Consider the following 7,790-nt stretch of genomic DNA (forward strand, 5'->3'; position numbering starts at 1 on the left):
TGTTCTCCTTGTGCGTGTGTTCAGGTGTCACTAGTTCTCGCTCTGCTCCTCGCAAGACCAAGAAGAGGGCACGATGGACCTTGCGTCTGGTTGTGTCTGATGACGAAGAAGAGGTTGTGATTCCCACCAAGCCCACTCGCCGTGAGAAGTCTGCCGCTGCCAAGCAACATGTGGTTTTGCCCTTGCATCGTTGGAAAGCCAAGGATTGGGAAGCTTTCCGCTCGAAGAATCCTTATGAGGTTCCCATTTCTCCTCGTTGGACCACTATTCAGTTCCGGAATGAGATGCAAGTGCGGATTGTTCATGAACTCTTTGAGCACAACAAGAACAAGTATGCCAAGTAGTGGACCATCGATCTTGACCATTGGAGGAACAACTTGGAGTATGTTGGTGAGGCACTGGCTCTCTGTGAGGAGTTTGATCTTGTCAAGCTCATGTCTGTCAACTGTGACTTTGATGTTCAACTCGTCCATCAGTTCTATGCCACGGTTCACTTTGGAGAAGATGACGCGCGCACTCTCACTTTCATGTGTCGTGATGAGCTCTTTAGGAAATGATACTTGACATTAGAAAAGCTTTAGCATACGAACTACACGATCTTTGTGCTAGGCTTAGGATTGGGTCTTGTCCATCACATCATTCTCCTAATGATGTGATCCCGTTATCAACGACATCCAATGTCCATGGTTAGGAAACCGTAACCATCTATTGATCAACGAGCTAGTCAACTAGAGGCTTACTAGGGACATGGTGTTGTCTATGTATCCACACATGTATCTGAGTTTCCTATCAATACAATTCTAGCATGGATAATAAACGATTATCATGAACAAGGAAATATAATAATAACCAATTTATTATTGCCTCTAGGGCATATTTCCAACAAGTCTCCCACTTGCACTAGAGCCAATAATCCAGTTCACATCGCTATTTGATTAACACTCAAGGTCACATCCCCATGTGACTAACACCCAAAGAGTTTACTAGAGTCAATAATTTAGTTCACATTTACCATGTGATTAACACTCGATGAGTTCTGGGTTTGATCATGTTATGCTTGTGAGAGAGGTTATAGTCAATGGGTCTGAACCTTTCAGATCCGTGTGTGCTTTACAAATCTCTATGTCATCTCCTAGATGCAGCTACCATGCTCTATTTGGAGCTATTCCAAATAACTGTTCTACTATACGAATCCAGTTTACTACCCGAATAATCTGGATTAGTGTCAAAGTTTGCATCGGCGTAACCCTTTATGACGAACTCTTTTACCACCTCCATAATCGAGAAAATTCCTTAGTCCACTAGTTACTAAGGATAACTTTGACCGCTGTCCTGTGATCCATTCTAGGATCACTCTTGTACCCCTTGACTGACTCATGGCAAGGCACACTTCAGGTGTGGTACACAACATAGCATACTGTAGAGCCTATGTCTTAAGCATAGGGGACGACCTTCGTCCTTTCTCTCTATTCTGCCGTGGTCGAGCTTTAAGTCTTAACTTCATACCTTACAACTCAGGCAAGAACTCCTTCTTTGACTGATCCATCTTGAACACCTTCAAGATCATGTCAAGGAATGTGCTCATTTGAAAGTACCATTAAGCGTTTTGATCTATCCTTATAGATCTTGATGCTCAATGTTCAAATAGCTTAATCCAGGCTTTCCATTGAAAAAAAAACTTTCCAAATAACCCTATATGCTTTCCAGAAATTCTACGTCATTTCTGATCAACAATATGTCAACAACATATATTCATCAGAAATTCTATAGTGCTCCCACTCACTTCTTTGGAAATACAAGTTTCTCATAAACTTTGTATACACCAAAATCTTTGATCATCTCATCAAAGCATACATTCCAACTCTGAGATGCTTACTCCAGTCCTTAGAAGAATTGCTGGAGCTTTGCAACTTATTAGCATATTTCAGGATTGACAAAACCTTCCGGTTGTATCACATACAGCCTTTCCTCAAGAAAATCGTCGAGGAAACAATGTTTTAAGATCCTATCTGCAAGATTTCATAAATGATGCAGTAATTGCTAATATAATTCCAACAGACTCTTAGTATCGCTACGAGTGAGAAAGTCTCATCGTAGTCAACTCCTTGAACTTTTCGGAAAACATCTTAATGACAAGTCGAGCTTTCTTAATGGTGATACTTACCACCATTGTCCGTCTTCCTTTTAAAATCCATCTGTACTCAACAGCCTTATGACCATCGAGCCGTTCTGCCAAAGTCTACACTTTGTTTTCATACATGGATCCTCTCTCGGATTTTTATGGCCTCGAGCCATTTATCGGAATCCAGGCCCACCATCGCTTCTCCACAGCTCATAGGTTCATTGATGTCTAGCAACATGACTTCTAAGACAGGATTACGTACCACTCTGAAGTAGTACGCATCCTTGTCATCCTACGAGGTTTGGTAGTGACTTGATCTGAAGTTTCATGATCACTATCAGAAGCTTCTACTTCAATTGGTGTAGGTGCCGTAGGAACAACTCCTTGTGCCCTGCCACACACTAGTTGAAGAGACGGTTCAATAACCTTATCAAGTCTCCACCATCCTCCCACTCAATTCTTTCGAGAGAAACTTTTCGTCGGGAAAGGACCCGATTCTAGAAACAATCCCTTATTGCTTTCGGATCTGAGACAGGAGGTATACCCAACTGTTTTGGGTGTCCTATGAAGATGCATTTATCCGCTTTGGGTTCGAGCTTATCAGCCTGAAACTTTTTCACATAAGCGTCGCAGCCCCAAACTTTTTAAGAAATGACAGCTTAGGTTTCTCTAAACCATAGTTCATACGGTGTCATCTCATCGGAATTACGTGGTGCCCTATTTAAAGTGAATGTGGTTGTCTCTAATGCCTAACCCATAAATTATTGTGGTAATTCGATAAGAGACATCATGGTATGCATCATATCCAATAGGGTGCAGTTATGATGTTCGGACACACCATCACACTATGGTGTTCCAGGCTATATTAGTTGTGAAACAATTTCCACAATGTCTTAATTCTGTGCCAAACTCGTAACTCAGATATTCATCTCTATGATCATATCATAGATCTTTTATCCTCTTGTCACGACGATCTTTCAACTTCACCCTGAAATTACTTGAACCTTCCAATAATTCAGACTCGTGATTCATCAAGTAAATGTACTCAACATCTACTCAAATCATCTGTGAAGTAAGAACATAACGATATCCACTACATGCCTCAGCACTCATTGGACTGCACACATCAAAATGTATTACTTCCAACAAGTTGCTTTCTAGTTCCATTTTACTGAAAACGAGGCTTTCAGTCATCTTGCCCATGTGGTATGATTTGCATGTCTCAAGTGATTCAAAATCAAGTGAGTTCAAACGGTCCATTTGCATGGAGTTTCTTCATGCATATACACCAATAGACATGGTTCGCATGTCTCAAACTTTTCAAAAATGAGTGAGTCCAAAGATCCATCAACATGGAGCTTCTTCATGCATTTTGTACCGATATGACTTACGTGGTAGTGCCACAAGTAGGTGGTACTATCATTACTATCTTATATCTTTTGGCATGAACATGTGTATCACTACGATCGAGATTCAATAAACCATTCATTTTAGGTGTAAGACCATTGTAGGTATCATTCAAATAAACAGAGTAACCATTATTCTCCTTAAATGAATAACCGTATTGCGATAGACATAATCCAATCATGTCTATGCTCAACGCAAACACCAATCTCGATGGTAGAGGGGGCGTACGATATTTGATCAACCTTGGAAATACTTCCAACACATATCGTCATCTCACCTTTAGCTAGTCTCCGTTTACTTCGTAGCTTTTATTTCGAGTTACTAACACTTAGCAACCGAACCGGTATCTAATACCCTGGTGCTACTAGGAGTACCAGTAAAGTACACATCAACACAATGTATATCCAATATACTTCTATGGACCTTGCCAGCCTTCTAATATACCAAGTATCTAGGGCAATTCTGCTCCAGTGGCTGTTCCCCTTATTACAGAAGCACTTAGTCTCGAGTTTGGGTTCAACCTTGGGTCTCTTCACTAGAGCAGCAGCTGAATTGCCGTTTCATGAAGTATCCCTTCTTGCCCTTGCCCTTCTTGAAACTAGTGGTTTCACCAACCATCAACAATTGATGCTCCTTCTTGATTTCTACTTTGGTGTCAAACATCGCGAATATCTCAAGGATCATCATATACGTCCCTGATATATTATAGTTCATCATGAAGCTCTAGCAGCTTGGTGGTAATGACTTCGGAGAAACATCACTATCTTATCTGGAAGATCAACTCCCACTCGATTCAAATGATTGTTGTACTCAGACAATCTGAGCACAAGCTCAACAATTGAGCTTTTCTCCCTTAGTTTGCAGGCTAAGAAAATCGTCGGAGGTCTTATACCTCTTGACGTGGGCACGAGCCTGAAATTCCAATTTCAGCCCTCGAAACATCTCATATGTTTCGTGACGTTTCAAAACCGTCTTCGGTGCCTCAACTCTAAACCTTTTAACTGAACTATCATGTAGTTATCAAAACGTGTATGTCAGATGTTCGCAACATCCACAGACAACGTTCGAGGTTCAGCACACTGAGCGGTGCATTAAGGACATAAGCCTTATAAGAAGCAATGAGGACAATCCTCAGTTTACGGACCTAGTCCGCATAATTGCTACTATCAACTTTCAACTAATTTTTCTCTAGGAACATATCTAAACAGTAGAACTAAAGCGCGAGCTACGACATAATTTGCAAAATCCTTTTTGACTATGTTCAGGATAAACAAGTTCATCTTATGAACTCCCACTCAGATAGACATCCCTCCAGTCATCTAAGTGATTACATGATCCGAGTCAACTAGGCCGTGTCCGATCATCACGTGAGACGGACTAGTCAACATCGGTGAACATCTTCATGTTGATCGTATCTACCATACGACTCATGCTCGACCTTTCGGTCTCTTGTGTTCTGAGGCCATGTCTATACATGCTAGGCTCGTCAAGTTAACCTAAGTGTTCCGCATGTGTTCCGAGGCCATGTCTGTACATGCTAGGCTCGTCAACACCCGTTGTATTCGAACGTAAGAATCTATACACCCGATCATCACGTGGTGCTTCGAAACAACGAACTGTCGCAACGGTGCACAGTTAGGGGGAACACTTTCTTGAAATTATTATGAGGGATCATCTTATTTACTACCGTCGTTCTAAGAAAATAAGATGTATAAACATGATAAACATCACATGCAATCAAATAATAGTGACATGATATGGCCAATATCATATAGCTCCTTTGATCTCCATCTTGGGGCTCCATGATCATCTTGTCACCGGCATGACACCATGATCTCCATCATCATGATCTCCATCATCGTGTCTTCTTGAAGTTGTCTCGTCAACTATTACTTCTTCTTCTACAGCTAACGGTTAGCAATAAAGTAAAGTAATTACATGATGTTTAAGTTGACACGCAGGTCATAAATAAATAAAGACAACTCCTATGGCTCCTGCCGGTTGTCATACTCATCGACATGCAAGTCGTGATTCCTATTACAAGAACATGATCAATCTCATACATCACATATCATTCATCACATTCTTCTTGGCCATATCACATCACATAGCATACCCTGCGAAAACAAGTTAGACGTCCTCTAATTGTTGTTTGCATGTTTTACGTGGCTGCTATGGGTTTCTAGCAAGAACGTTTCTTACCTACGCAAAAACCACAACGTGATATGCCAATTGCTATTTACCCTTCATAAGGACCCTTTTCATCGAATCCGATCCGACTAAAGTGGGAGAGACAGACACCCGCCAGCCACCTTATGCAACTAGTGCATGTTAGTCGGTGGAACCGGTCTCACGTAAGCGTACGTGTAAGGTTGGTCCGGGCCGCTTCATCCCACAATGCCGCCGAATCAAGATTGGACTAGTAACGGTAAGAATATTGAACAAAATCAATGCCCACAACTACTTTGTGTTCTACTCGTGCATAGAATCTACGCAATAGACCTAGCCCATGATGCCACTGTTGGGGAACGTAGCAGAAATTCAAAATTTTCCTACGTGTCACCAAGATCTATCTATGGAGAGACCAGCAACGAGGGGAAGGAGAGTGCATCTACATACCCTTGTAGATCGCTAAGCAGAAGCGTTCAAGAGAACGGGGTTGATGGAGTCGTACTCATCGTGATCCAAATCACCGGAGATCCTAGTGCCGAACGGACGGCACCTCCGCGTTCAACACACGTACAGCCCGACGACGTCTCCCATGCCTTGATCCAGCAAGGAGAGAGGGAGAGGTTGAGGAAGACTCCATCCAGCAGCAGCACAACGACGTGGTGGTGATGGAGGAGCGTGGCTATCCTGCAGGGCTTCGCCAAACACCGCGGGAGAGGAGGAAGGAGAGATGCAGGGCTGCGTCATATAGAGGAGAGGAACTCGCGTGTTATGAGCAGCCCAAACCTCAACTATATATAGGGGAAGGGGAGGGGCTGCGCCCCCTTTAGGGTTTCCACCCCTAGGGGTGGCGGCCAGCCTAGATCCCACCTAAGGGGGGCGGCCATGGGGGAGGGGGAGAGGGAGGTGCACCAGGATGGGCCTTAGGGCCCATCTGCCCTAGGGTTTGCCCCCTTCTCCTCTCCCTTGCGCCTTGGGCCCTTGTGGGGGGGGCGCACCAGCCCACCTGGGGCTGGTCCCCTTCCACACTTGGCCCATGAAGTCCTCCGGGGCTGGTGGCCCCACTTGGTGGACCCCCGGCACCCTCCCGGTGGTCCCGGTACGTTACCGATAAACCCCGAAACTTTTTCGGTGACCAAAATAGGACTTCACATATATAAATCTGTACCTCCGGACCATTCCGGAACTCCTCGTGACGTCTGGGATCTCATCCGGGACTCCAAACAACATTCGGTAACCACATACAAACTTCCTTTATAACCCTAGCGTCATCGAACCTTAAGTGTGTAGACCCTACGGGTTCGGGAGACATGCAGACATGACCGAGACATGCTCCGGTCAATAACCAACAGCGGGATCTGGATACCCATGTTGGCTCCCACATGTTCCACGATGATCTCATCGGATGAACCACGATGTCAAGGACTTAATCAATCCATATACAATTCCCTTTGTCTATCGGTACGATACTTGCCCGAGATTCGATCGTCAGTATCCCGATACATTGTTCAATCTCGTTACCGGCAAGTCTCTTTACTCGTTCCGTAACACATCATCCCGTGATCAACTCCTTGATCACATTGTGCACATTATGGTGATGTCCTACCGAGTGGGCCCAGAGACACCTCTCCGTCACACGGAGTGACAAATCCCAGTCTCGATCCGTGCCAACCCAACAGACACTTTCAGAGATACCCGTAGTGTACCTTTATAGCCACCCAGTTACGTTGTGACGTTTGGCACACCCAAAGCACTCCTACGGTATTCGATAGTTGCACAATCTCATGGTCTAAGGAAATGATACTTGACATTAGAAAAGCTTTAGCATACGAACTACACGATCTAGTGCTATGCTTAGGATTGGGTCTTGTCCATCACATCATTCTCCTAATGATGTGATCCCGTTATCAACGACATCCAATGTCCATGGTCAGGAAACCGTAACCATCTATTGATCAACGAGCTAGTCAACTAGAGGCTTACTAGGGACATGGTGTTGTCTATGTATCCACACATGTATCTGAGTTTCCTATCAATACAATTCTAGCATGGATAATAAACGATTATCATGAACAAGGAAATATAATAATAA

The sequence above is a fragment of the Triticum urartu genome, chromosome 2 (genome assembly GCF_003073215.2).
Source record: "Triticum urartu cultivar G1812 chromosome 2, Tu2.1, whole genome shotgun sequence".
In the NCBI taxonomy this organism is placed as follows: domain Eukaryota; kingdom Viridiplantae; phylum Streptophyta; class Magnoliopsida; order Poales; family Poaceae; genus Triticum; species Triticum urartu.